The sequence below is a fragment of the Mastomys coucha genome, unplaced genomic scaffold (genome assembly GCF_008632895.1).
Source record: "Mastomys coucha isolate ucsf_1 unplaced genomic scaffold, UCSF_Mcou_1 pScaffold23, whole genome shotgun sequence".
NCBI lineage: Eukaryota > Metazoa > Chordata > Mammalia > Rodentia > Muridae > Mastomys > Mastomys coucha.
The window spans coordinates 91,443,173-91,455,895 of NW_022196906.1; the positions used below are offsets into that span (position 1 = coordinate 91,443,173).

The 12,723-nt window shown below is 41.8% G+C and overlaps 1 protein-coding gene across 1 annotated transcript in view; it reads right to left on the bottom strand.

Moving 5' to 3' along the window:
* Clstn2 (calsyntenin 2) overlaps window positions 1-12,723 on the bottom strand; it is a 593,894-nt gene that overhangs the window by 439,213 nt on the left and 141,958 nt on the right. The window lies entirely within an intron of this gene.

A 12,723-nucleotide genomic window follows, 5' to 3' on the forward strand; every position in this document is an offset into this window, starting at 1 on the left:
CGCAGTCATTTGAACAGCCAGGCAGCATCTGAGCTCTAAACCTCTGCAAACAGGCTCAGGAGGTTTGAGTCCCACTGTGCTCTCAGGAGCTGCAGGCCCACCCAATCTACATCCTAAATCTTGGGAGACTGCTTTGTGGTCAAACCTGAGGGTGCTATCAATACACTCACTGGAGGGGAAGCCCAGATTCACTATCTGTAAAGTTCTCTGTGTGATTTTTAAGGCATAGTTGGTCTCATAATCATTCTTGTTTATTCAACAAATATTTACTGTGCACTGTGCTCTGGGCATTGGCTAGGAATTGGCCTGGGAATTTTAAGATGAATGGGGAGAATTAGACACAACCAATGAAAATTGCAATATTTTATGATAAAAGTAATAAAGGTGAACACAATAGGCCATTGTCCCCATTCATAATAAAACTTTAAAACACAACATAACGTTTAAGCACATCATCAATAGATTTCCTAATGGGACATTGTTCAGTTTGTGTTGGTTTCAGTGGCTTTGTGTGTGGCTCTGTGGAGCTGTGGAGAGCCTAGGGTGGTACATGGTCCATGCTCTGAGCATTTTAGCATCAAACTGTCAAGAAATAATTTTCCTTTCCATAGAGAAACCAGCAAGTCACCATAAACATTCTTAACATATGTTCAAACTGTAAGCAGATTTGGAATATGGAATGTTCTCGGCTTCTCTGGCCGTCTTACAAGGACCAGGCATGCACCCATGGTTTCTAGGAAATCCCTCTTCCATCGAAATCTGGGGGCTAACCAGTGGATTACCCTATCACTAGCACAGTCTCTGAGAAGGCAGTGGTTGGATGCATGTGGTTGGAGGGTGGACTACCAGGAAGACATCTGGGGGTTTTTTGTTTATGAATTCTTACCAAATTTTCAAAGTTGAAGTGAGTTCAGCTCCTCTCACCAACCTGACCTCATGCTCTTCAACCTGGTTCCATAGCATTGAGCCTAGGCTTCTTGTTCAGCCACTCTGTACTACGGCCACCATGGGGCAACCATATGTGGATGATGCATGGGCTACCTACTTGATATCTTCTCATTTGTGTGTAACCTCAAGATGGCCTGACAAGGTCATTGCCTCCCACTTAATGTGGGGGACTGGCTCTTATAAGTTCAAACTTTGTTCCAGGTGGCACAGCTGGTGAACAAGTTTTCTATAGGACCGATTCCCTCACACTGTAAAGAGCCTTACTGTTACAATTTAAGTCTAAAATATCCTCCATGGTCTCATGTACTGAATAGGTGGATACTGATGAATGGCAATATTTGAAGGAATATCTGGAGAAGTCAAGAGCTGTGGCTTAGCCTGAGGATCTTTGTCACCAAGGAAGCAGCTTGGATGGTGTTCCACTTTCATTTTGTTGCTGTGATAAAACAACATGTCCAAAAGCAACTTAGGAGAAGAAAGTATTTGCCTTCCACTTCCTGACCACAGTCCACCATTGAGGAAAGTCAGGAAAGAAGCGACACGACGCATGAACCTGAAATAGAAACCATAAAGAAATGCTCCTTGCTATCTCTATCTCTAGCTAGCTCCCTCACAGGTTCATACTTAGTGAACTTTCTTATATAATCCATGGCAACTTGCCTAGGTATGGATGGTGTTGCCCAAAGAGGGTTGAGCCTTCCTGTGTCAATTAATAATCAAGACAATTCCCCATAGACATGGCTCATGGGTAGTGATGATTCTGGAATTTTGGGTTCTTTAAGAAACACAGAAATATAAGAATATGTTTTCATTTTAATCTCAGTTGTAAGGATATGGGGCTGCCTCAAATTGGTCATGGCAGCTGACTATGATTTGTCTCATGCTCTAGCAAAGGTGTGGTTTTGCCAGCAGCATATAGTTTCTGCAGTTGTGTTATGTTCGGAATTCTGAAAACTTTTCAAAGGGTATATACATGCTAGGGCCCTGAGAGGTAAGATGAGTGGTTGTTGATCATTCAGGAAGGTTATTTGTGGCCTGTTAGTCATCATGCTCAAAGAAGAAACAAAAGAAAAGAAATGAGATTGGGGGGAATCTATCTTTCTATCTCTCTCCTCTTTTTCCTTTTTCTCCTATCTAGTGATAGGAGGTGAAACCAGGTGGGGTAAAAGATGGGAAAAAGAAGAACCCACAAAGTAGCAAAAACCAGACACAACTCATGGGTCAATCTAATCAAGGCAATTTTTCAGTAGAGATTTTCCTCTTAGATGACTATGAGCTGTATCAAGCTGACAAAGCTAACTAGGATTGGGTAGAGACTGTATCCTGCATAGCCTATATTATTTTCTCCTTCCTGGGAACCACAAGGTACATGCTTTTGCCACCACATAGGGATAGATATTCTGTCTCTTATAGGGATCAATGTGATTGATCAGTGTGACCATTAAGTGACAGCTCCAAAGCGGTCAGTCTTGAAAAAGTCCTCTTTACCCTTTAAATTGTCTCCTCAAGAACTTTGAGGGAAAATAGCCTAACATTTGCATTCCTGAAAGTTTTTTCCTTTTGCTCCACACACCAATGCCTTCCAAGATTAGGCTCAGGCTCCCTCTTCTAACCTGACATTTGGCAGGCTTCAATGTTAGACCATAAAGCTGCTTCATCTCAATGACACTGTTTCATGCCCCTCTTTTCCTAGTTCTTGCCCTGATTATGTCCAGCAACTTCTAGGTCTTAATGTCCTGATGTCCTGGTGATCATTGAGCTTGTCATACAAAGACGCCCCCCTCTGCCAGAAGGCCTTCTCTCACTGATAGAGCCTCTTTCTCCCATGAGGATGACCCATTATTATTTTCTGTGAGTTAGTGATTTCTTTGCAACATGATTTAAGTTTCCAGAGCATAGGTGTCAAGACTTCTTGACACCTGCTAGAGTTTGTCAATCCATTGATAATGTCTTTATCTCATTGATTTGGATGGAGCTGACTAACAATATAAAGAGGCTGGAAGAAAGGGCTTCAATTGATGCCCTCTCAAAAATATACGCTGCAGCCCTCCTTCAATGCAATGGGTACATAGAGCCTAAGAAACTCATCAGTTCCCTTCTCCACTGTGTGGCTAGAGGGATTGTCTTAGAAGAGCACCCCATTGGAGAAGACAGGGTCTGGGCACAGACATAAGAGACTATAGTGAGGAAACCCAATCAGACTATATATGAGTTACAGCATCCAAGGAGAACTTGAACCCTAGACAAAAAAAAAAGGGAAAGCATAGGTTAATCCTGAAAATGAGCTAAACAAATTTGATTTGTGTAAGTCTATCTGGACAGACATAGAAAAATAAGCTCAGATCAGAATCCCAAGAGATCAAGGCAGATGGAACAGGAGGTTAAAAAAGACAAGCTGAGATCAGAGCTCAGTGATTTTAGATGATATGAGCTGTGGCTGTGTCCAGCATGAAAAGCCCCTAAGCCAGTGGTTCTCAACCTTTCTAATGCTGAAAATCTTTTAATACAGTTCCTTATGTTATGGTAACCCCTAACCATAAATTATTTTGTTGCTACTCCATAACTGTAATTTTACTACTGCTATGAATATCAGACATGCAGGATATCTAATATATGGCACCCAAGGGAACATGACCCACAGGCTAAGAACTTCTGTAAACAAACACATTGGTTTTCAGGAAGCTTAGATAAACAAGAAGGAGTGGGAAAGTGAGAGAATGGGACAGGCCAATGAAATCTTATGTGCAGATATTGACTCAGTATCACTGCTATAAAATTCCTTCTCACAGGCCCAAGATGAGGCTGGGAAAGTTCTGGCCATCACCCATCCACGTGCAGGTCACGTCACCTTAGGTCTAGAGACAATCCAGGAATGTCAGAAACACTGGGATGAGGGACTTCAGACTGGAAGGATCAACAGGAGGGGCGAATATGGTACTGAGAGCTGCCATAAAGAGCAGATTTCCTTTGTAGTATGCAGTTACAGTTCTGTGAAGGTTAGATCCCATGACCTTAAATGTCATTGTAACATGGTGGCCATGACTGTGGAAGGAAGTGGGGGAAGTAGACTGTGGCTCAGCTGAATTCTATATTGAAAATAAAAGACTTGTAGAAAAAAAAGTCTCTGTTAACAAGTTATGATGTGTCCAGGTGTCACATAAAAGTCAAACTTGATTTATGTGCTCTGTCCAAGAATAAAGGAGACTCTGGATTCCAAACTGTGTCTGGAACTCATTGTCTGGCCATTATCAGAAGAAATCCCATCCCCAGATAATGGACATCTGTTAAATCTTCCACTGTTAATAGAAAATGTTGCCTATGGGACAGAGGCTTTTATGACAGTACCATCTCTTCTGTTATAAAGAATATTCTAAATCTTATTTTATCCAAGTGACCATGTATGCATCTGCTTTTCTTATGGGGGGAGGAAGATAATGGGCCTCTAAAGAGTCCAATGTTTTAGAGATGTCATGGCATAATGAGGGGAATTCTCCTGCTCTAAGGCTTTTGTCCAACCATAGAAATAGATGCTCCAAATTCCTTGGTGTCCTCACTCCTGTCACTGCACAACGGGACCTATGGGGATAGAAATCCTGTCTCCATCAAGCTGGCTCCATTGTAATTTACATTATAACTAACATCTTAACATATCCTGAACATTCCACATGCTTGTATCGCCCCTTGATTTGTTACACACTGTTTCCTCTGCCCCAAACTCCTTCCCAGGTCACAAATTACCTTATTTGATGATGGCAAACCCATCTCTGAGAATCCCTCAGTAGTATGCTTTTCTGCATTTCAGCTTAAGAGTGTGATTATCTCTAGAGATATTCCCTGAGCAGTCAAAACTAGACCTTTCTATGCCAAATGTTCATTTCCTCTTTGTGTGCGTGTGCATGTGTGCGTGTGTGTGCGCATGTGTGTGTGTGTGTGCGTGTGTGTGTATGACTGAAAGCCAGAGGTAAACCTCATGGTTTGTTTCTCAGGTGCTGTCAACCTAAGTTTCTGAGGTAATGTCTCTCATCAGCTTGGAGGTCACAGAAGTGTGTAAGAAACTAGCTGCAGGCCAACGACTCCCAAGGACCTATCTGCCTACTTTCTTAGCATTGGACTTACTGTCATGTTCAACTTTTTTACATGTGTTCTTAGGATCAAATTTGGGTCTTCTTGCTTGCACAAAGTATTTACCAACTGAACTATCTCCCTGGGCCTCTTAGCTAGGACCTAAAATCCACAAATTTGTGAAACCTACATAGACTTTTTAATCAGCCAGTGCACCTTACCTTGGATCCACAGCTCCACTTGGGTTCTTTCCTAGTCTATTCCATGATCTAATGAAGAACGCTAAGGCAGTATCAGACTGTCATTCCTACCTCCATACTTAAATTCTGCAAAAGCGAAATGGATACATGACAGCCAGTCTATGTACTCCTAGGATGCTACTTTTTAATCTAGAACCACCACACAACCACCACCACCCCTACCCCCTTCCCCACTCTCCATCCTGTCTTAGACATCAGCTGTCACTCTCCTCCTTCTCATTTAAGGATCTCCAATGACTTTTTCAGGTAGGCTATGTCCTGAGTTTAAATTCAGACTCCTCCATTAGCACAGTGTCACTCTGTGGGTGGGGGATGGGAGATGAGGGAAGGCTGTTGTAAGAAAGAAGTGAATCAATGAATTAGAAGCTCTTAGGGGTGTGTGTCATGTTAAGTAACTACTTGAATGTGGTCCCAGGATAGCTATAGAATGACAGAATGAGAGTGACGTTTTGTTATCAAGGCAGCAGTAGAAACATTAATTTTGAAGCATTTAAAAAGCATGGCTCCCAGAATACACATCCATTAAATTGCAGGGGCATCGAGGAAAACTGTAGTAAACACCTTAAAGAGATAGTTTACAGGCACTTGGGGAACAACCTGGTAAGCCCTGGGAAACCAATGAACTTAACATTGACAGATATATGAGATGAGTTTTAGCAACTTCATTGGCCTGAAGACAAGAGGTATGCATTAATGATTAATTACAGTAGCAATGAGAATTCATATTTCACTCCAATGCGTAAGCTACTATTCATGTGGGTAACATACATTGGGTGGTTCAAGCAATAAAAACCAAGGCACTCTAGGTGGACACTGTCACTATAAAGGTGAAGATAGACACAGAAGGCTGAAATGGTGTTTCTGAGACCACCATGGAAAGTCTAAGATGACTTTGATGAATTCTGGCTGCAAAGCCTGAGGTCTATGCACAGCAGCATACACCACAATCACTCTGATATCCCTTTTTCATCACAGGAACTGCTGATTAACATGGTCACTGAACAGTCACAAAGCCTTAACATTATTTTCAAGACAGAAATGAAGAAGTTCCACACTTATCTTTTGGCATCCCCACAGCAGAGAGGACCTCTTTTCTGTTTTTTTTTTTTTTTTTATCACTACAATATATCCAAATGTCCATAAGATAATAACGAGATGTGATATTCCTATGAGTTAGGTGGATAAGAAGCCTCAAGGTAAATCTGTTAAAAACTTCATATTTATCAGCAATGAGTCAAATCTCCATCTAGAAACTGTCCATTTGAGTTGTCTCAAGTGATCTGTACTTTGGCTGGTGGTGGGCAACAAAGTTGACCATGTGTGTGTATGAAGAGCCAAAACACAATTCCAAAACACACAACTCCATCAAACATGTGATCTTAGTTGAAAACCCCACAAAGCTACACATTCCCAGGAGTCTTTAGGGTCTACATCTCAGTCTTTAGGCCTACCTTGACTGCACATATTTCCTGGGGCCTGAATGATACCCTGGGGGCAGCCATGGAGAGAGAGAGAGGAGAGAGAAAGAGAGAGAGAGAGAGAGAGAGAGAGAGAGAGAGAGAGGGAGAGAGGGAGAGAGGGAGAGAGGGAGAGAGGGAGAGAGGGAGAGAGGGAGAGAGGGAGAGAGGAGGAGAGGGAGAGAGGGGTAGGAAGGGAGGGAGGGAGGGAGAGAGGGAGAGAGAGAGAGAGAGAGGGAGAGAGGGAGAACTCCTGATGGAACAGGTGAATAAAAGATGACACTGAATCTCACCAATGAATTCCAGCACCATGCTATAGATAGGAAGCTGTATCTGCTCTCTGGATATATCAAGCTGCCTACCGATAAACTGGAAGAGAAGTATCCACTGTCTAATGGGCCCCTCTCTGCTTCCTCATAAGAATAAGATTGAGAGGAGAACATCCAGAGAAATAGCCCTTGTGTGGTTAAAAAAAAATCAACTTATACCCACCTCTTCACGCACATATAACCAAAGAAAGGAAGAATTTAAGCATGGCCAGCGAGTGTCTTTGAGAGGCATTGAAGCCTTCCTGTTGAAAGAACTCCTTGTTGCAAAGAGAACAAAACAGTCCAACTTACAGTCTTTCAGCCCAATAACGCAGTGGCAATGATACCCATCTGTTTGTTGATGTGTCTTCTAAGGCAGGGAATAAGTCTCTACAGAGACCCTGGGTGAATAATGCATACATCTTCAAACAAAGTCAACCCTCAACTGTTACCAGTGAAGAGAAACAGCAAGAAAGCAAAATATCTGAGAAGTCAAGGAAAGTTCTACTTCTCTTTGGAACTGTTGCAGTGGCAAACAGGAAATGCAGTTGTCCATTCTGGGAACAAAATTCATGGATCATATACACTCCATTTATTTCTATAAACACAAGCTTGTATGCAGGTGCACACATCCACACTTACACATACACCCACACAAGTTGGTTGAGTTTCAATTCAAAGTAAGTGAGATTCCTCAGGGGGAGCTGCATTCCTTGTTACTGCCAGTGAGAAACAGGAGTTAAAAATGCCTACTGCTGATGCCAAAAAGTAGTTTCAAGCAGATTCTCAGAAAAATACCTTTACCTTCCCCCTCAAGCTCTGAGAACATGTGGTCTTAGAATTTACTCAAATGCAGCAGTAGGCAGTATCCTGTACCAGTGTGTCTTGTACCATACATTATACCTGAAGACTTGGTTTCCAGCACACAAAGGTACTATAAGAAATATATGTGACATATACATATGTCACATGCTTATGTATAAATGTAAACAGACATATACTACTATAAGAAATTATATTTTTGTCAGACAACTGCAACATATATGAATCCATATATTTCCACACATAACTCTGTGTCTCACTTTAGTAAACAACCTACAGGATAAATGATTTATCAGAACTCATAGAGCTGGTTAGGAGTTCTGCAAGAAAATAACCCAATCTCTCCAAACACTGCCCAGTATTTGTCTACTTGCTTATGCTGGTAAATATGTACTCATTTAGAATATTCGCAACCTCAATTCTGCCCCTACGTACCTGCCTCTCTTTCAAGAGGTAGTGGCATTGCAAACATGTATTGCTGCATCCCAGAAAGGCAGGTGAGACATGAGCATGTGTTAAATTTGTCATAAGACAGAAAAAGAGAAAGCTGGTATTCTGGTTCATTTGGATGTGACCTGTCATTCATCTGTGATTGTATAGTGTGGTGAAGTATCTACATTCCTAGATCAAGAGAACTTATTATCCTTCAATCCTAAGAGGCTGCTGGAGGCAATGAAGAATGATTCCCATTGATATCTAGTTTATATGTCACATAAAAATATAAGTATGAAGTGTTCATCTTTGATGCCTATTGAATAGAGGCAGAAGATCAGAGGGAATTACTTAAAGAAGAAAAGATAGAGAAAATTATGTAGCCCGGCAGTGGTGGGGCACACCTTTAATCCCAGCACTTGGTAGGCAAGGCAGGTGGATTTCTGAGTTCAAGGCCATCCTGGTCTACAGAGTGAATTCCAGGACAGCCAGGGCTATACAGAGAACAGAGTGAATTCCAGGACAGCCAGGGCTATACAGAGAAACCCTGTCTCAGAAAAACCAAAAAGATAAAAAATAAAATAAAATAAAATATAGAAAAAATTATATATCTCTCTATATATTTGCTAAGGTTAGGGTACATGGTTATAATTATAATGTTCTCCTTCCCTTTATTGTCCATTACTGTGTCCAGGCCACAAATACCTCATGGTCAATGTGCCCACCAGAACCATGTTATATACCTGGAATAAGAGACAATAAGCCAATGGACAAAAGTCCTTCACAGAAAACATAAATTCCACATGTACCATGCAGTACAAGCAGCAAGTTCGGCTTCTGAAAATGTGTATACTTTTGAATGAAGGGTACCAGGGTTATGGAAGACCAGAAATACAAAGAATAGGCAATGGTTTGAAGAGGAAAATAAAGGCACACAGCAAACATCTGGATACTTATGAATGGCCAGAAGTTACTGCCTGGGAAAGCCTAGCTTTATGCTAGCATTTCTTCATCTAGCCATCCTTGAATTTATATTAATTCATCCAGCTATCTTGCCACTGGTTTGAAACAAATTCATCATGTAGCACCATGGTTGATCCCTGTCTATATAAATTACTGAGTACAAACTGGAGCCCACATGATATTGCTCAGAACTGTAGTTACAAACTTGACAGGGGGGGGGGTCATGAAATGTTGAAATCATCAAGAAAAGCAAATAAACATGTGCCAATGCAATGTCTAAGGAGTCCAAGAACTTCAGTACTTCTAAAAATACCCCTCTCCAACAGCCAGCAGTCAAAAGGTTTACCATGAGGAAATTAACAATTCAGCTATGACATAACAGGTATTAACAGGCCTAGAATTGGGAAACACTTATTCCAGCAGAGGAAATAGAAGGATGTCATTGGAACAGAAGCGGGGTAAGTGAATGGCTAGTCATTCAGCCTGCATGCACATTTAGGTATGTGTTTGCAAAATGAAGACAACATGAGACAAAAATTAGTATATATAGACTCAAGCTATGACACTACTATGGCAAGGGACTATGCTAAACGACTCCATACAGATGTCTTAGAGAAGTCAGAAGGGGTGAAAGGATGTCGGTACAGTCTAGAAGGGAAAATAGGAAGGAGATAAGCATTTTCAGCAAAACGGGAAGCAGAATGTACTGCCTACAAGATGCATAGAGATAAAGATGGAACAGAGACTGAGAGAACAGCCGACCAATGACTTCCTCAACTTGATATACCCATCCCATGGGAGAGAACCAATCCCTGACACTATTAATGATACTCTGCCATGCTTGCAGACAGGGGCCTAACATAACTGTCTCCTGAGAGGCTTTATCCAGCAGCAGATGGAAACAGCTACAGAGACCCACAGCCAAACACCAGGCAGAGTTCAGGGAGTCTTGTGGGAAGGTAAGGGATAGAACTGAATGAGTCAGAGGGGTCAAAGACACCACAAGAAGACCTACAGAGTCAAGTAATCTGAGCCCAGGAAGACTCACAGAGGCTGAACCACCAACCAAGAGCACACAGGGGTTGAACTTAGGCTCCCTACACATTTGAAACAGACGGGCAGCTTGGTCTTCATGTGGGTCCCCTAACAACTGAAGCAGAGTCTGTCACTGACTCTGTTACCCTCTAATAGCCTTTTGATCCCCTTTCTCTAGCTGGACTGCCTGGTTGGGCTGCAACTAGAGAGGATGTGCCTAGTCCTGCTGGGAATAAATGTCCCAGGGTGGGTGGTACTCAAGGGGGTGTTCCCCTTCTCTGGGCAAAGGTTAGTGGGTGGAAGGATTTGTAAAGGTGGGACTTGGAAGAGAAGAAGGAGGGGGCTGCGATCGAAATGTAAAGTAAATAAAAAATAGTTTTTTGAAAAATAAAAAGAATATGCTAGTGTGGCCAACCAGTGTCTGGGGTCTCTACACAGAAACCCAGAAATTTCTTCTCCCTATTCCCTAGTAAATAAAATAAATGGCTTTGCCTCATGTCACAGTTTGCATTTTGAATCTGATTCATGGAGAAAGGATTGGCAGGTAATCTCTATCCGTTTCAAGTGTTTAACTTTTCAGGCAGAATACTAATGCAAACATGCAAAAGAGGAGAACCATCAGCCTTGGCACCAAGAAATCAATCTTTCAACACAAGGAATAAATGAAACTTCTCAACACTTTCAATAGTTTTGTATTCTCTGTCTTTCCCTCATTATTCACTCTTAGTGGCTTCTTGACAGTTGAGATGGATTTGCCCCAAGGAGGGTAAAAAACTAAATTGACAAATTCTGCTATGATACAAAAATTTTACCCATTGTTTTCTTGCCTTCCCTAACATTTTCACTCTTCTCCCATCCTATTACCAACAAGAGGCATCTTCCCTTTTCTTGGGGGCCCACTTTCCAGAAAGTAAATGTATGTGGGTTTTGTGTGTGTGTGTGTGTGTGTGTGTGTGTGTGTGTGATATCTCTAGAGACACTACAAGATATAAGTTTGAGGCTTTGGGGAGGTCAGGTAGCCACCAATGCCATCTTTAGGACTTCCCTAAAATATTCTCAAAGTATAAAATATTCTTGCAGCCCCTGAATAAAATATGTGCCTTAGGCAACTTACCTCATAATACAGATCTTTTGGCCTCTCATGGAGATGAGGAAAAGAAAGCTTAGAGAAAGTTATATGTTAAACTGTTAAATGGTAGAAGTGTGGTTGAACTTGTCATCTCCCTATTTTTGCAGTATTCTGTGTACTTGTTACTGTAGCAAACTGCAGATGCTGCTTAGACTGGGCTCATTTGCTGAATTCCAGCCTCGTGAAAGGATTGAAGGGTTCCTGGGGGAGTGGCTTCCTGGAATTCTCAGTAAAATGTGAACAGTAGACACAGGCACAAAGATGAATCCATGAAAGCCCAGGAAGCTGGCAGCACCTTGGACAGAGCACAAACTCCTGAGGGAGGCCTTTGATTCTGAGAGACTACAGAGGTAGTGGGCTAGGAGAACATTAGTCTTAGTGAAAGAAGACACATGGGCCAGGGGAAGTAGCTGGAATAATCCTAATAAGACCCTGAACAGATGAAGGTAAGACCTACTGTGGCCCAAAAGAAAGGCTTGGAAATGAGTACCATCTTCTAACGTTCAAAGACCTTTCCCCAAGTACCTTCTATGTGTCAGCCACCCCTACTAAGATCTGCAGGTTCTGAGAAATAGATAATGTTTATTTAATTTATAAGTTTACTGAAAGAATATTAAGCCAGACAAGCATGGTTTAGTGAGTCACATGGGCAATACTAAATGCCCACCTACTATCAGAGTCTAGAGCATTGATTCTCAACATGTGGGTTGTGACCAACCCTTTCACAGGAATCAACCAAGGCCATCGGGGAACATATATTTACATTAGGATTCATAACAGTAGAATTACAGTTATGAAGAAACAAGGAGAATAATTTTTTAGTTGGGGGACTAGCATAATATGAGGAACTGTATTAAAGGTCACAGCATTAGGAAGGTTGAGAGCCACCGATCTAGGAGAACAGCTATAACTAACCCTGAAGAGGGAGAGAGGAAAGATTGTTTTCCAGATGCCAGTAACCTCTCTCTACCATAAAGCAGCAAGAACATGAGACTGGAGTGTGTAGTCTAAACCATTCCACCTGTGCAACTTGAGTCTATATGACTTGTGTCATTATCACTCCAAACTGAGACCCACCCCATGGGCACGAACTAATCCCTGACTCTATTAATGATGTTCTGTTACGCTTGAAGACAGGAACCTAGCATAACTGTCCTCTGAGAGGCTCCACCCAGCAGACATGAAGAAGAGATACAGAGATTCATAGCCAGACATTAGATGTAGCTTGGAAATCTTGTGGAACAGTTGAGAGAAGTAACTGAGGGAGCCAAAGAGGACAAGGACTCCATAGGAAGACCGAAAGAGTC